General features: G+C 47.4%; 1 protein-coding gene across 5 annotated transcripts in view; it reads left to right on the top strand.

The window, feature by feature from the left end:
• Positions 1-718: 718 nt before the first annotated feature.
• Positions 719-8,351, top strand: part of ARID3B (AT-rich interaction domain 3B) — a 54,389-nt gene continuing 46,756 nt past the window's right edge. For 3 of the 5 annotated variants that reach the window (XM_084782274.1, XM_084782273.1, XM_084782270.1), the window contains exon 1: positions 6,273-6,398. The gene's annotated coding sequence lies outside the window, so the exon portion shown is untranslated. Of the gene's footprint in view, positions 947-5,032; positions 5,114-6,272; positions 6,399-6,440; positions 6,610-8,351 lie in introns of those variants that run through there. The other 2 variants (XM_084782272.1, XM_084782271.1) reach the window with 2 other exon arrangements.

The following is an 8,351-nucleotide window of genomic DNA, read 5'->3' as shown; positions in this document are numbered from 1 at the left end:
CACTCCCCCAATAAAAAACACAGAAACACCCCCCCAAAAAACCCCAAAAATCATAGAAAAGATCCCATTGTGGAAGCTGTAGTCTGTCACAATATGGCCCACAGTATATCCCTCTGTCCACACATCTTCAGTTGCAAAGGTTCATAGAGATCTCTGGCTTCTGTGACACCATCAATATTGGATCCTCACCAGGCCTCCTCCTGGTTATCCTCTTGTTTCTCTACATCATGGAGATGTTGCAGTTTTGGATCAGCAGGACTGGCCCTATCACGCCTCCCAGTCATTTGCAGAGGCCTGGGTCTGGGCCAGGATGGTAGCTGAGCTGACCACCAGGTTGAGCTCTCCAGTACGGCTCCAGCTAGGCCACCCAGTGCAGTCACCAGGCAGGAGGCAGGGTCAGCTCTCTTGCTCTGATGCCCTCGGGGTGGGGCTGGTTCACTCGTGGCTTTGCCACCAGGACTAGCTCCACTGTGTTGCCTAGGTGAGGTATAGGATCCAATCTTCTGAGTGCTACAGCCAGTGAGGGGGGAGGCAGAGCTATTTCTCTTGCTCCCGTGCTCTCTGGAGTCAGCTCTCTGGACTACCAAAGGTATTGGGGGAAGAGGGCATCACTCCAACACCCACGCCACCTCACAATGGACGAGTGACAGAGTCAACTCTCTCATTCTTGCCATCAGGGCTGACTCACCTGCATCCCCTCAACCAGGGCAGCACTGCTGTGCTGCGGCCAGCAAAGGACAAGGCCAGATCACCCACTCTCATGACCCCAGGGCCAGCTCTCCCGATTGTCTCAGGTGGTGAGGGGAGACAGGGTGGAGGACATCACCCCCTCATCCACTCCACCTCATGGCAGATGAGTGGCGGGGCCAGCTTTCCTATACTCTCGCCCTCTGGACTGGTTCACCTGCACCCCTACCACCAGGGTCAGCTCTGTTGTGCTGTCCAGGTGATGTGCAGGGCTGGCTCTCCCGACTGCTGCAGCTGATGAGGGGAAGGACCACTCTCTCCCACTCATGACCCTGTGGGCAGGTTTCCCAACTGCCAGAGGTAAAGAGGGGCAGGAGTGGGGGAGCACCTCCACATCCATGCCACCCCACTGCAGACATGTGATGGGGTTAGCGCTCCCATACTCTGCCCTAGCACCAGCTCACCCACACCCAGGGCCAGCTCCACTGCTTCCTGCTCAGGGCCTGCTCAGGAGTACTGCTACCAGCTGTTGAGAGGTGGGACCATGTCTCCAAAGCACTGAAGCCAGTGAGGGGCAGGCCAGTTCCGCACATCTCCTGGACATCCATGTGATCTGGTGGCTGTCCCTACAAGGGATGTTGTTGGGGATAGTCTGATGTATTTTGATGCTAATTAATAAAAAGCCATCTCACCTGGGCAGGGCAAAGAAAAGATAGGTGTGGCTAAGGTTCCCGGGTTTAGAAGAAGAAGACACCCAAGGACATGGTCCCAAGAAAGAAAGAGGCAGGCCTCGCCATCATGGGCTAGATGGAAGAGAAACACATAGCTGGCGTGGCTGGAGATTTGGCCCAGATGAAGAACGTTAGAAAATACTTGGGATTATGGATGGGAGATAGCTTGATAGAAGTTATTAGAGCAGATGGCATGGGACTAGGACAGGTATGGGATGCCTGCCCCACTGTGGGAAGTAGTTTAGAGAATTAACATCTGCCCTGCCCCAGGTTAACTAAGGCCATTTTAAACTATAACAAGTGTCTGTGTCTTAATTGACTGCTAGCCAGGCATACTGAAAATACTAATAAAACAGATAATTTAAAAAGAACAGGATGTCTTTATGTTCTCTAGCGGCAATATGAGCCATGGACACTGACACTGACCCCTGCAGCTGCATAGCCATGGACTCAGACATGGTCCTCAATGACAACTCCGGCTAGGACTTCATCATGGCCCTAGGTGGCAGGGCTGGCCTCTCCACCCTTGAGTCTCCAGTTGCAACTCTCTTTATAATGCTCAAGCTGTTTCATTTCTCTTTCTCTCCCATCTGAGAACCACTGACTCTCACATTGTGGTGGCTCCTGCAGCAAACTGGCCGTGAGGCTGGTGGGCCCCTGGGTGACATCCTCCGTCTGGCAGCAATGTGTGGCATGGTGGCAAATGGGTGTCTAGGGTCCACCTGTGTCTAAGGCTGCATGGTGGTAGGTGGGGCTCTGGGTACCTATGGCTGCCTGTGCTGTGGGGCAGAGGGCAGGTCTGTGAGTGTATTTCCCTGCCTGCACCACATGGAAAGGCAGACCGCAGGTCTCTCTATCTTCCTGCGTTGAGTGGATTTGATTTTATTTTTATGAGTGCTAGGCATAAAATAGCTTTGGCCACCAAGCTAGAATGAACAAAGGACTGCTGTTTGCTTTGCCCCTGATATAAGAAGACTACCACCAACAAGGTGTCTCTTTGCCTATTGCCAGGGTGGAATAATTCTAAGTTTTGACAGGAAGAATAATGAAATATAATGCTTTAGTCAGAATGTTGGGTTAAGGGAAAGGTGGGGGGGGGGCAGGGCGGGGGAGGCTGGATAGATGGCTCAGAGGTTAAGAGCACTGTCTGTTCTTCCAAAGGTCCCGAGTTCCATTCCCAGAACTATATGGTGGCTCACAACCATCTACCCTGAGATCTGGTGCCCTCTTCTGGCATACAGGCAGAATACTGTATAAATAATTAGTAAATACATCTTAAAAGGAAAAAGAAAAAAAAAATGGGTATATGGGGTAACGAGGGCTCTGCCTTCTTGAGCAGATCAATGTTATTGCGTGGAGAGGATAGGTAGGTTCCTATAGAACCAAGTTCATCCTTTCTTCCTCTCTTGCTCTTCTTTCTTCCATGGGATGAGGAAGCATGAGGGCCCCAGATAGGGCCTGTCAATCTTAGACTTCTTCACATGTGTGTACACACGAATATGTGTAGCGGTCAAAGGACAACCTCAGTTATCTTTTTTTTCCCTAGGCCCTATCCATCTTGTTTTTTGGATCTAGGGTCTCTCACTGGCCTGGGACCAGCTAGGATTAAGCTAGGCTGGCTGCCCCACAGCCACCAGGATATACCTATCTCTGCCTCTCCACCACTGTGCCTTGGTGTTTTTGTTTTGTTTTATGTTTTAACATGGTTTCTGGATTAGAACCGAGACTCTCATGCTTGTGGACCAAGCACTTTAAAGACTTAGCTACTTTTCCCAGCCCCCTGGGTATTTTGTTTGTTGTTGGTTGTGGGGTTTTTGTGGGGGAGCATTCAAGACAGAGTTTCTCTGTAGCCCTGGCTGTCCTGGAACTCACTCTGTAGACCAGGCTGCTCTCAAACTCACAGAGATCCTGTTTCTTCTTCCCAAGTGCTGGCATTAAAGGCATGCACCACGACTAACTGGTAGGTTGTTGTTGTTGTTGTTGTTGTTGTTGTTGTTGTTGTTGTTGTTTTAAATGAAGTACCTAACCTCTGGTATTCTGTTGCAGTAATCAAAACAGAGTAAGGTGTTAGAAATATAGTTTAGTAAGCAAAGTGTGTGCTTAGCAAGTTTGAGGTCTTAGGTTCAATCCCAAGACAAAACAAAACAAAACAGTACACTAAAAGAGTAGGTGAAATTTGAATTTGCTTGAATACTGAAAGATTCAATAAGGCAAGATGCTAAAGGGAGATTTCTGGGAACTAAAAAGGAGAACTTAAGAATATATATACAAAGGAGGAAGAGGGAGAGGAGGAGGGGAAGGAAGAGGGGGAGGAGAAGGAGGAGGAGGAGAAGAAGACTTCAGAGTGGGGAGACGGCACAATGGGATGTGCAAGCATAAGGACCAGTGTTCAGTCCATAAACCTCAGTGTTATGGTGGGGCAGAGGCAGGAGGATCTCTGGAGATTCAGTGGAAGACCCTGTCTCAAGGCATTAAGGTAGAGAAGGATGAAACAGGACACCCAAGGTCCTCTTTCAGACCTCCATGGATATATACCCACACACACACATACAAATTAAAACAAGACAAAACAAAACAAAACAAAAAAAACCCAACAACTAAAAAGCTTTGCTTTTTGCTACCCTTTTGTATTCACCCCTCCATATTTTTCTAGTTTTAAGAGTGTCATTTTGTGATTGCCTTGTTTTACTTAACAAAATGTCTTTCTTATGTTCTAATATCTAATGCCAAGTTGTTATGTACATCAATTCTGCATTCTTCTTTCTTTCCAATCATATATGCCAGGTACATGGTACTGCTATATGACTAGTTAGTTAGTTGGGCTCCAAACCTGATACCAGAAAAATCTTGGCAGTTTACTTTCAAAATAGACCTTGAGTCTGACCACTTCTCACCACCTCTAATGACGTCATCTACTTCAGGACACCATCATTTTCTTCATAGTCTATGCCATAACTAAGATGGTTCTTTTTAAAATATATTTTATTTAATCTTTAATGTATGTGCATTGCTGTGAGGATGTCAGATCTTAGAGTTACAGACAGTTGTGAGCTGCCATGTGGGTGCTGGGAATTGAACCCAGGTCCTTTGGAAGAGCAGGCATTGCTCTTAACCACTGAGCCATCTCTCTAACCCCCACTAAGATGGTTCTTTTACAGCTTTAAATGTGTTCAAGACACCTTTCGGCTCAAATTTTCAATTGGCTCTAGTAGCGACTGGCAACATTGTTTTTTTATAGTCTACAGTGTTCTGCATGGTTGAGCACCTGGCTACTTCCTGTGGAGTCTCTACCACTTGCCTCTCAGCCATGAACGTCTGCCGCAAGTTTTGTTTCCTTGGTATTGTTGGTATCCCTCTTCCTATTGGCCTGTCAAACATGTTCTTACTTCAAAACATTTAAATATGTTGTCTCCTCTGCTCAAACGTCTGCCTTTAGAAATATACCAGATACAGCATGCCCCTATCAAGTCAGCCTCGTTTCAGTGTAAGAACTCCTTATCAATGAGTTCTTCTCCAGAGTCTAAAAATAGAAGTTGCCAGACACCACTGTTTAATCTTTACCTTGCTTTGTTCTGTATAGCACTTATCTATGTGTTTTTGCTTGCTTCTTCCAGAACCAGTAAAGAACACTGAAAGCAGGAAATGAGTTTTGTCTACTACTCAATAAACACTTGAGAGCCTGTACAAGGAATTTGGTACGTTTGGTTGCATAATTTATAAAAGGGAAAGAGAGGATGGGAACACGTGCAAGTAGATGTCTAGATTTCAGGGCATTCTACATTTTCTGTTACTTATATGGGAAGGTAATCAGGAGGAACAGAGTCAGAGAGTCACAGAGTTAATGAGGATCAAGTGGAGTAGAAGAATAAAATGAACTTCGAAGCCACTGTCCAGAATTCATTTTAAATTAATGGATGATTCAGTGATTTCAGTCTGTTTAAGCAGATCGTTTTCTATGACAAGATACGGGTATGATAATTATATAAGACTACACTGAATCTAGGAGAAGGAAGGAAGTGGAGGAGGTTAATGTGTAAGAGACAAAGTAGAGGCTTTCAGCAGATTGGAGTTGTTGATAAAGTTGAAGAAGAGTTCTGTTACAATTCTTGAGCAATGACAAAAGTCAAATAAGAGTTATGTTACAATTCTTGAGCAAGACAGGAGAAAATGGCACAGTGCTCTCACACACATACTAAAAAAAATTTAATTTTTTTGGGGGGGGGTTGTTTTCGAGACAGGGTTTCTCTGTGTAGCATTGCCTGTTCTGGACTCGCTTTGTAGACCAGGCTGGCCTCGAACTCACAGTGATCCACTTGCCTCTGCCTCCTTCGTGCTGGGATTAAAGGCGTGCGCCACAACGCCCGGCCCAAAAATTTTAAAAAGTCTTCATCAGGAACTGAGGAAATGGATTAGTTAGTTAAGTGCTTGGCACCAAAGAATAGGAGCCTAAAGTTGGATCCCCAACACCCAAGTTAAAAGCCTGGCGTGGTGCACTCTTGCAGTCCTAGCGCAGGGGAGGAAGAGACAGGATTCCTGGAACTTGCTGGTCAACTCCTCTTGCTAAATAGATACTTAGCCCTGTGTTTTCCAACTGCCCGCGAAAGCTATCCCACCGGAACTCCTCTGTGTTTTCGTTTTTTCCATTGGCTGAAGCTCCGCCCGCCTTAAGTATCTTCCGCCCACGGTTCTAACCGGAGGGCGGGCTCTAGGAGTCATTTCCGCTTTGTCCCACCCATCCTCCCCCACCTCGTTCCCTTTTTAGCTGCTTCCGGCCTCCGGCCCCGCCCCCATAAACAGGCCACGCCCCAGCATGCCCCTCCCCCCGCCCCGGGCTGACGGCCGGGCCCCGCGGCACGGCTTCCGGTGCGGGCCCCGCCCCGGCTGTGGCCCCCAGCCGCGGAGGAGTCCGAGGCTCAGCTGCTGCGCCAGGGCCTGAGCGGCCGCCTCTTCCTACCCGCGAGCCACGAACGCTGCGCTTAGGTGAGCGGCGCGGGTCTGGGTTCTTTCAGACGCGGCGGGAGCGGGGCTGTGGCAGGTGGAGGGGACCGAAATGGGAGCCGAGGCAGGTGTGTAGGGGAGACGCGGGGCCAGCGAAGAGGTGGGGACCGCTGAGAAAAAGTGAGAGAGCCCCGGGAGGAGCCCTGTCCTCCCGGTGCCCAGAGGAGTGGCTTGAGATAAAGAGATGGGAAAGGTAAGGGACCCCCGGGGAACCGCAGGGCCAGCTTAGGTGGGCTTGGGCTGATTGGAGAAGAGCCTGGAGACAGGCAGAGAAGACTTGGTGGAAGTAAAAGTGATAGGGCTCCTTTGGATGGGATGGAAAGAGTGGAAAGAATGGCTCGAAGGGAGTCGGGGAAACGAAGGTAAGGGAAATAAATGGTCAGCAAGGTCGGGCTCAAGCGGCAGGCAGTCCGTTGCGCCCTATTTGGAGGTCCGGGAAGTTTAGAGGACATGAGCGAGGGATGAAGTGGTTTAGGTTTCTGCGATGTAAATTCTCTAAATGTTGGTAGTATTGTTTGGATCATTGGCTGCCTAGGGATTGGGGTGAGATGGGCTCTGTGCGGGGCAATATGCCAACTGAGTTGTAGAACGGAGTCTTCTCTGTCTCACTAAATAAAGAGGCTATCGGACAGCCCCCCACCCCACCCCACCCCACCCCACCCGGCTCTTGCTGAGGACAGCCTACCGAGAAGATGGTGCCAACCCAGACAAGAAACAATCGTACAGTGACGGGCAGGAGTTGGTTGACTTTAATGACTATACGAATATTTTTAAATGACCAGTAAATTACTTGTTACTGTTTTGTGTGCGTTTTTATATTTTTGTCCCAAAAGTTTTTTTTTTTTTAATGAACACTCTTGCCAACTGGGTGTAAATCCTCTCAGACTTCGTTACATTATAAGAACTAAAGCAGAGTGAAGGAAAGTATTGCTGCAGGCATAACTTATACTTTTCAAACTGCTAACAGGCAGAAAGAGGCGAATTGGAATTTGAGTCTTTTAACAGCTTCTGAAAGCTACAACCAAAGGAAAAAAATGAGAATTGTCTAGATGGCTCTTGTTGTCTTAGTGTGTGTGTGTGTGTGTGTGTGTGTGTGTGTGTGTGTGTGTTTTAAACAAACCTTTTTTGCCTAGCTTTAAAATGTACCCCCTGTAAGCATGTAAAAATCTCCAAGTCAAAGCCATTTTTCTTGTTAGAGAATGCTTCCCCCATGAATTTTTGAAGGTGGGAAAGATTTCGCTTTCTTATCTTTCAGCTCAATCCTAAAATACTGGGACAGTATCAAGTCCCAACCTGCACCGTTTCCCCTTTCATGTGGCAACAAAATTGCACACTCTGTTGCTAGTCCTCTTCACCCTAAAATTTGCTCTGGCAAGGTAATCCGTTCACTGAGGAAGACTTGTGAGAAAATACAACTTAGGTGAGGTTTGCTGAAGGAGGGAGCCTGGGAAGGGTTAGAGGCGGGTGGGTGTGAAAGGGGTTGTGTTTGCAGTCAGACTGGTAAGAATGCAGATAAACCTGCCCCCAGAATACTTTGGGCCTGGAAGCTTTTTCTTACTGTATTCATAGAATAAATATAGTAGAAGTGAATCAGAAAGAAAGAGGATGTGAGGAGATTTATTTGCAGTTTATAAAAAAAGAAACATTAACTTGTTTAGACAATATTGGTACCTGTTTCAAATTAATTAACTTTAAAATCTCCAGAGGAATTCCCCCCCCCCCCGTTTGTTTTTGAGGGGAGCTTGCAATTTGAGACCCTTGCCTCCTTGCATGTTTCTTTCTTTCATGTTGTTGAAACCGGATTCTTTCAGAGGCTATAATGTCCACTTAGCCTGGTTCAGTCCACTCATCAAGCTAGCTGGCAATTTGATCTGGGAAATTTGTGAAGTTTAAACCAAGAGCACTTTGCTTGGTCTTGCTTTTTCCATCAGAAAA

The sequence above is a fragment of the Acomys minous genome (assembly GCF_964271855.1).
Source record: "Acomys minous genome assembly, chromosome: 5".
NCBI classification, from domain to species: Eukaryota; Metazoa; Chordata; class Mammalia; order Rodentia; family Muridae; genus Acomys; species Acomys minous.
The sequence above is the reverse complement of the archived record's forward strand: the minus strand, read 5'-3'. Positions and strand labels throughout refer to the sequence as shown.